This window comes from Notamacropus eugenii, chromosome X, assembly GCF_028372415.1.
Source record: "Notamacropus eugenii isolate mMacEug1 chromosome X, mMacEug1.pri_v2, whole genome shotgun sequence".
In the NCBI taxonomy this organism is placed as follows: Eukaryota; Metazoa; Chordata; class Mammalia; order Diprotodontia; family Macropodidae; genus Notamacropus; species Notamacropus eugenii.
Window position 1 is genome coordinate 72,295,408 of NC_092879.1, and position 9,429 is coordinate 72,304,836.

Below are 9,429 nucleotides of genomic sequence, written 5' to 3' on the forward strand. Positions count from 1 at the left end.
CCAAATGCCTGGTGAGCATCTTGAATGACCTGGATTCCTACAGGCATCTCACACTCAACATGCCCAAAACAAAACTCAATATTTAACAACCAAAACTTTAAACCAACTTCCCTATTTCTGTCAAGGGCACTGTCATCCTTCCAACTCATCAGGCCCACAGCCTTGGAGTCCTCCTTGGCTCCCTGCCCTCCCTTAACCACCTTATCCAGCTTCTCACCTCTCCTTTCTTCAATTCAACCTCTGCATAATTAATATTCTCAAAACATAGAGCTAACTACATCAGTCCCCTACTCAGAAAACTGCAGTGGCTCCCAATTGCCCCTAGGGCAGGGCTGGGGAACCTATAGCCTTGAGGCTACATATGGCCCTCTAGGTCTTTGGGTGCATCCTTTTGACTGAATCCAAGTTTTACAGAACAAATCCTTTTACTAAGGGGATAGGATATAGTACAAATTCCTCAGTTTGGCATTTAAAGTCCCCCACAATTTGGCTTTATGTAATACGGTAGCTAGGGGGCCAGCCCTAAAGTCAGGAAGACCTGAATTCAAATCTAGCCTCAGAAATTTGCTAGCTGTGTGAACCTGGGCAAGTCACTTAATTACTGTCTGCCTCAGTTTACTCAACTATAAAATAATGCCACCATCTACCTTCCAAAGTTGTTGTGTGGATCAAATGAGACAAAAATTTGCAAAACGCCTAAGCACAGTACCTAGCATATAGTAGGTGCTTAATAAAAATTTCTTCCCTTCCCCTTTCTAGTCTTATGCAATCACATGGTGGTCAGAAGAAGAGATACAAGGACACTCTCAAGGTCTCTCTCAAGAACTTTGGATTTGATAGTTCGACATCGGAGACACTGGTACAGGACTGCTCAGCATGGTGTGCCCACATCAGGAAGGGTGCTGTGCTCTATGAGCAAAACAGAATTAAGACAGCACAAAGGAAACATAGGATGTGCAAATTTGGAGTATCTGTGCCCAATCTGTGGTAGAGCATTCTAAGCTCTTATTGGTCTGATCAGCCACAATTAGCCACATTCAAACTTGACTTTATCATGGTGATATCATTTTGGACCTCTTCGAGAATAAAGGACAACAACCATATACCACATTACTCCCCTTCACATATTCTACATTCCTGCTAAATAGTCCTCAAACTTGATTTTTCATCTCCTATCTCCATACTTTTGCACAGGCCATTCCTCTATGCCTGGAATGTACTCCTTCCTCACCTCTACCTCTTAGAATCCTTTGTTTCCAGGATCTATTTGTACAAAAATATTTCTAGCATCTCTCTTTGTGGTGGCAAAAAATTGGAAATTAAGGGGATGTCCATCATTTGGGGAATGGCTGAACAAGTTGTGATGTATGATTGCGATGGAAGACTATTGTGCTATAGGAAATGGCAACAGAGGGTTTTAGAAAAACCTGGAAAGACTTATATGATCGGATGCAAAATGAAGTGAGCAGAAGCAGGAGAACACTGTACACAGTAACAGCCATATTCTATGATGATCAACTGTGAATGACAGCTATTCTCAGCAATACAAAGATCCAAGTTTTGTATGACCGCACATTTATAGTCTCTATCAAACTGCTTGCTTTCTTGATGAAGAGGGGAGAGAAGGGAGAAAAGGAGAGAATTTAAAACTCAAAAATTTTAAAATAAATGTTAAAAATTGTTTTTACATGTAATTGGAAAAAAATAAAATATATTAAAAAAGAATTCTTTGTTTCTTTCATGGCTCAGCTGACATGTTCCCTTCTATGGGAAGTTCTTCTTGATTCCCTAAGTGGTCAGTACTGTATTATCTCCAAATTATCCTGTTTGCATTTTGTAAAGCACCCCTCCCCCAGCAGAATATAAGCTTCTTGAAAGTAAGTCCTGCTTCTGGTTTTTGGTCTTTGTATCTCTAGGGCCTGACACACAGTAGTCACTTAATAAATGTTGGAAGTTTTTGTGGAGAAACTCAGTGTACTCTTAAACTTTGATACCATCTAATCTGAAAATAATTGCCTAATTGCTAATTCAATTTTCAGAGATTTCATTCAGGTCAATTAGAAATAAAGTCACATATATTCTGAAGAAATGACAGCCAGGAAATTATTATTCTTGGAGGACAAAGTAGGACAGAATGGCATGCATCTCCAGACCACTCCCAAAAGAAAATTAGCTCTTCCAATAGGATTTCTAGTTTTAAAAGATCAGGAAATGTAATAACTACAATATCATAAAGGAAAAGAACACTCACAGACATCAGAATCTGATCAGTACAGCAACTGATGTTGCTTGTATCCTGGAGATAGTGCTGGATTTAGAGCCAGAGGATCTGAGTTCAAATTCTGACTCTCTTACCTGTGCAACATTGGGTAAGTCACTTCACTACTCTTAGCTGTAGTAAATGGGGATGGGACTAAATGACCTCCAAAAAACTTGTCAGCTCTAAGACTGTCAGGGAAGCATATTTCCTTCCCAAGGAAGATGGTAGACCATAAAGTGTGGAAGGGGGTAGAGGCTGCCATTTCTTTTTGTTTAACTGTACTTTTTTGTTATAAGGGAAGATTCTGTTGGAGGCTAGAAGGTATAACTGGGGAGTGAAAGCAGTGGTTTAAAAAAAAGGTCAATAACAATTTTCTTAAAATAAAAGAGTCAGGAGAACAAAGACAACGTGGTGATCAGTACTGTGTCCAAGTTATTGAAGACTCAGTAGAGACAGCTTGCGGAAGGAAAGAAGAAGCTAAAGACTCATCACGTCATTTACCATCTCTTGCTGATTTCGTTTTTTGTTTGTTTGTTTTGAAATCTGGGCTCCATTTACTGGCTTATTTTTCTTCTTTTACTTTGGTCTTGCTCTTAAAGAGCTGCCTGGCGCTCTAAATCTCTGAATTACAGATGAGCTGCTAATCTGAATTGCTAGAGGGGGTCTCCTCTCTGGGAGGCCTCTTGTTCCATGGAGTTATACTCTACACCTCCCCACCACAAAAGAGCTCCAGTTCTTCTGTTTTAGGGGTCCTTCACCTTATTGTGTGTCCTGGGCACTCTGGTGAAGCCTGTGCACCCCTTCTCAGAATCATGTTTTTAAGTGCATAAAATCAAATGGAAAGGATTACAAAGGAAACTAATTCTATACAAATGGAGTTGGCCAAACTTCATACCCCAGTTTAGGAACCTCTGTTTTGAACACCTGTATTTGTTAATGGAAGCAAAAGAAAATGTATATTTTTTAAAAATAGGGCTTCATCTACCTCACTCATTTTTGTAAAATACCTCAGGATTATTGACAAGTGTGGAGCATTGGAAACCAGCTGATAACCAATACTGTCCAGGAGCTTTCTTGCATTAACTCACTTCAAAAGGATGCCTCTGATAAGGCATTAGTATTCACTCAAGGACATTATGATTGGTGGAGGGATTATAGTAATCACATTGCAATGGAAAGAATGCTGGTTTGGGAGCCCAAGGGCCTGGGCTCGTATCTGGAATCTGCAGTTTACTAACCATGGCACAGTGGGCAGGGCCCGGTTTCCTCCTCTGTAAAATGATAGTGTTGGACTCTGGATGTCCTACCCTGTTATGTGTCTGTGACCTCCAAAGTCCCTCCTGGCTCCAAAGTTCCTCCTGGCTCTGATCTTAATGTGGGAAGCCATTTCAGTTTCTCAAGTAGGGAAATGAAATATGATGAAATAATGAAATACTAGTTAAAACAATGAGGCTAGTTGTTGGGGTCGGGGTGAGATAGCGGAGGGAAAGGAAAGGAAGCCAGACTTGTTCACACAAGGCAGGGAAACGTTGAGGGAAGAAGGTGTGCCAGACAGAGCTGTGGTAGAGTAACCCAGACTCCAAGATCCTGGAGAAGCTGGGACTGCTAGAACACACATGAGTGAGCCCAGTCCCAGCAAAGTAGGGAATCAGTTATGGGAAAAGACTGAACAGTAGGTCTTCTGATGCCTTCCACTCCTCCCCCTCCCCACCCTCCCAAGCCACTTGGAGGAAAGCTGGTCGAGCAGGTTTATCTTCTGGGATAGCCCTCGGAGTAGGAGTGGAATGATTTCAGCACTCCTCCAACTTCCTCCTCTACCACCACCACCCACTACCACCTTCCTCACCTGTTTGCTGAAGCCTAAAATTCCTTTAATCAATCAACAAGACTTCATTAAGCTCCTCTAAATGACAAACACTATACTAAGAACTGGGGTGCAAGGACAATGCATGAAACAATCCCAACTTTAGCAGGGCACAAAGCCTTTTAGGCAGTAATTAGACAAAAATGTACAGTCTGTTTGAAGTCACACTAACAAATGTATACCAGTGACTTCAATTGTCTAACTTACAAATCCATCCTTCGACTGTAACTGTTCTCTCCAAAGTTACGAGGAGACTGATGGTTTGCTCGTGATCTTCATCCTTCTTGACCTCCCTGCAGCCTTTGATGCTGCTGCTCTCCCTTTTCTGCTGAATATTTTTCTCTCTCTAGGTTTTTGTGATACTTCTCTCTCTTGGTTCTCCTCCTACCTATATGACTGACATTTTTTCCCATCTACTTTGGTGGGTCTTCCTTTAGGTTATGCTAACTAATTTGTTGTTTACAAGAAACACCTTTGAAGTAGAGAGACACAAACACGGTAAAAGTAAGGGACTAAAGCAGAGTCTATTATGCTTCAGCTGAAGTAAAAAAAATCAGGGGTAGCAGTCATGATTTCAGACAAAGCAAAAGCAAGAATAGATCTAATTAAAAGAGATAAGCAGGGAGACTATATTTTGCTAAAATAAACCACAGTCAATAAAGTAACATCAATATTAAACATATATGCACCAAATGGTATAGCATTCAAATTCTTAAAGGAAAAGTTAAAAGAGTTAAAGGAGGAAATAGGCAGTAAAACTTTGCTAGTGGGGGACCTCAACTTTTCCTTCTCAGAACTAGATAAATCTAACCATAAAATAAATAAGAAAGAAGTTAAGGAGATATATAAAATTGTAGAAAAGTTAGATATGATAGACCTCTGGAGAAAATTGAATAGGAATAGACAGGAGTAAAGCTTTTCCTTAGCGTTATATGGCATCTTCACAAAAATTGACCAGGGCATGAAAACCTCACAACCAAGTGCAGAAAAGCAGAAATATTAAATACATCCTTTTCAGATCATAATGCAATAAAAATTACCTTCAATAAAGGGCCATGGAAATACAGATTTAAAATTAATTGGAAATTAAATTATCTAATCCTAAAGAATGAATGGATCTAAGAACACATCATAGAAACAATAATTTCATTAAAGAGAATGACAACAATGAGGCAACATACCAAAATTTATGGGATGCAACCAAAGCAGTTCTTAGGAAGAATTTTCTATCTCTAAACACTTACATTAATAAAATAGAGAAAGACCATATCAATGAATTGGACATGTAACTAAAAAAAGCTAGAAAAAGGACAAATTTTAAATCCTGAACTAAACACCAAATTGGAAATCCTGATAATCAAAGAAGAGACTAATAAAATTGAAATTAAGAAAACTATTGAGCTAATAAATAAAACTAGGAACTGGTTTTATGGAAAAAAATAGATAAGCCATTGGTTAATTTGATTTAAAAAAGAAAGAAGAAAACCAAATCATCAGCATCAAAAATGAAAAGGGTGAATTCATCACCAATGAAGAGGAAATTAAAGCAATTATTAGGATCTATTTTGCCCAATTATATGGCAATATGTCCAACAATCTAAGTGAAATGGATGAATATTTACAAAAATATAAATAACTCAGATTAATAGGAGAGGAAATAGAATATTAAATAACCCTATCTTAGAAAAAGAAGTTGAACAAGCCATAAATGAGTTCGCTAAGAAAAAATCCCCAGGGCTAAATGGATTCCCAAGTGAATTCTACCAAACATTTAAAGAATAATTAATTCTAATACTATATAAATTATTTGGAAAAAAAACAGACAAGGAAGCAGTCGTCCTACCAAATTCCTTTTATGACACAAATATGGTGGTGCTGATATGTAAACCATGGAGAGCAAAAACAGAGAAAGGAAACTATTGACCAATTTCCCTAATAAATATTGATGGACAAATTTTAAATTATTCTAACAAGGAGATTACAGCAATATATCACAAAGATCATACACCATAACCAGGTGGGTTAAAGAATGAGTGGATCTAAGAATGAATCATGAGTACTAGACATAAAAAAAATCATATGATCTAGACATAAAAGGTGATACCATAAGCAAATCAGAGGAGTATGGGATAGTTTACCTGTTGCATCTATGGATAAGAGAAAAATTTATTACCAAACAAGAGATAGAGAGCATTACAGGATATAAATTGGATAATTTTTATTACATTAAATTAAAAAGGGGTTGCACAAACAGTATCAATGCAGTCAAGATTAGAAGGAAAGCAGAAAATTGGGGAAACATTTTTGTAGCAAGTTGCTCTGACAAAGGCCTTATTTCTGAAATATATAACTAAGTAAAATTCATAAAAATACAAGTCATTTCTCAATTAATAAATGGTCAAAGGTTATGACCAAGCAATTTTTAGATGAAGAAATCAAAGGAATCTATAATCATATTTTTAAAAAAAACCTCTAACACCCTATTGATTAGAGGAATGGAAATTAAAACAACTCTGAGGTACCACCTCACACCTATCAAATTGGCTAATATGACAGAAAAGGAAAATGACAAATGTTGGAGGGGATGTGGAAAAATTGGGACACTAACTCACTGTTGGTGGAGTTGTGAACTGATCTAACCATTTTGGAGAGCAGTTTAGAACTATGGCCAAAGGGTTATAAAATGATGCGTTTGACCTAGCAATACCCCTATTAGGCCTGTATCCCAAAGAGATAAAAAAGGAAAAGGACTTACATTACAACAATAAATTTATAGCGGCTCTTTCTGTGGTGTCAAAGAATTAGAAATTGAGGGGATATCCATCAATTGAGGAGTGACTGAACAAGTTGTAGTATATGACTGTGTTGGAATACTATTGAATTATAAGAAATGATGAGCAGGATACTTTCAGAAGAACCTGGAAAGACTTACATGAACTGATGCAAAGTGAAGTGAGCAGGACCAGAAAAATAGGGTGCACAATAACAGCAATATTGTATGATGATCACCTGTGAATGACTTAGCTCTTCTCAGCAACACAATGATCCAAGAAAATTCTAAAGGACTTTATGAAGAACACTATCCATTTCCAGAGAAAGATGCTGAAGTCTGAAAGCAGATCAAAGCATGCTTTTTGTCTTAGGTTTTTTTTTTGTTTGTTTTGATCTGTATTTTCTTTTACAACATGGCTAATATGGAAATATGTGTCTCATGACTGAACATATATGATCTATATCAAATTGTTTGTCTTCTCAGGAAGGGGAAGGGAGGAAGAAAGGAAGAGAATTTGGAACTCAATTTTTAAAAAATGAATGTTAAAAATTGTCATATGTAATTGAAAAAATAAAATACAAATTTTTTCACATAAAAAAGAAGATTGTGTGAGGAGAGGAAGTAGAAGCATTGGTTGTGCTTTATCAAGGAGTTTAGTCATGAAAGGGAGGTGAGATATAGGACAATAACAAGAGAGGATATTGGGATAAAGGAAGGGAAACTAAGCATGGAAAGGCAAGGAAGCAATCAATAGATAGAGAAAAATTAAAGATTAGTGAGAGAGTAAGACAACCTGCTGGAGAAGATGGGACAGAATGGGAGCACTTATGAATGAAAAGAGATTTCAGCAGGGAGAACAGCTGCTTCATACGAGGCAGGAGTGAAAGAGTTAGTAGGGGAAAACACCTAAGTGATGTGGGATAAGGAGGGAAAAGAAAGAACTCTAAGCAAACCATCTTCAAAGACTGTTTTCTCATCCTTGCTCCACTATAAAAACAATGAGCCAACAGGCCCTGTGGCTTATCCCATTCTTCCAGAAATGTCCATTTAAGGCTCTTTTTATGGTTCTGGCTAGTGACTGAAGGAAGAACATCAGTCCTGTTCATTTAGTGTGGTTGGGGGGTGTTTGTGGACCAGACTAGATCATGATGGTACAGAACACTGCTAAGGAATGGTCAAACAGACAGGAGGAGAAACAAGAGAATATAATATAACGTCACCCAAATCCAGGAATGAGAGAGTGTCTAGGTCTAGCAGGAGGGAGTAGTTAACAGTATCAAATGAATGAATGAATGAATGAGAAAGCATTTGTTAGTGTTTATTATGTGCCAAGTACTACTTTAAGTGCTTCTAGGGATACCAATGCAAGTGAGCAAGACAGTCCCTGCCCCTGAGGAGCTTCCATTCTAATTAGGGGAGATAACACATAAAGGGAAACTAGAAGGGGATGGGGTACACATGGCATCACAGTCTGGAAATAGACAGTAAATGAAGTAAGTGAGTGCCTGGTTCTGGGCCACATAAGGAAAAAGCTCATTTATAAGAGCCCACAGTCCCAAGGATAGAGTCTAGAATTCAGTGGGAGGAAGAGGAGGAGGATGACCTGAGTACAGATGTCATGGTTTGAAAATGCTCCAGGGAATACAAAAAGGATGAGAGCTGAGAAAATTCAAGTGATTTGATTCAGAAGTTAGTACATCCTTGCTAACTTTGGAGAGAGAAGTTTCAGTTGAATGATGGGGTCAGAAACCAAAACTGCAAGGGATTAAGAAATGAGTGGGAGGTGAGGAAGGAGAGGCAACAAGTATGTACAGTTTTTTTTTCTGGGAGTTTGGCGGAGAAACAGCTGAGAGATACAGGTTGAGAGGATGGCAGGGTCAAATGGAGGGTTTTTTTTTAAAGAATGTTGGAGACCCAGACATGTTTGTAACTAGTATGGAAGAAAACAAAATGCATAAAAAGATATTGAAGATTAGAAAGAAAGAGGGGGTGATCAAAGGGGCACATGCCCCTTTCCCAGAAGAAACAAGAAGAGATGAGAACAGGGACGCAGATGGAGGAGTTGGCCTTGGTAAGGGCAAAGACTACCTTTTCTTTTTTTAGGCTTTATTTAATTTTTCCCCCAATTAAAAAAAATCTCTTTTCTTTTCTCCCCTCCCCCGTCTTGAAAAGAAAAAGAAAAAGAAAACCTTTGTAACAAATATACAGTCAAGCAAAACAAATTCCTGAATTGGCCATACCCAAAAAATATGTGCCTCATTCTGCATCGTGAGTCTATCACCTCTGTCAAGAGGGACCCTCTTGCTTCTTCTGAAACTGTTGCAAAGGAAGAGAGTGGGCCCAGAGGTTTAATTAATAGAATGGGGAGGAAAGGGAACTTCAGTTGAACAGCCACAATTTTCTCAGTAAAGTCTGAAGCAAGTTGTGAAGCTCAAGCTTGTTTGGCCCTGTCTGGAAGGAGATAAACATATGTCTCATTTCCTGACTCAAGCACTGGGCTTTGAGTTTCCAAACCCAAAGTTATATCCCAGT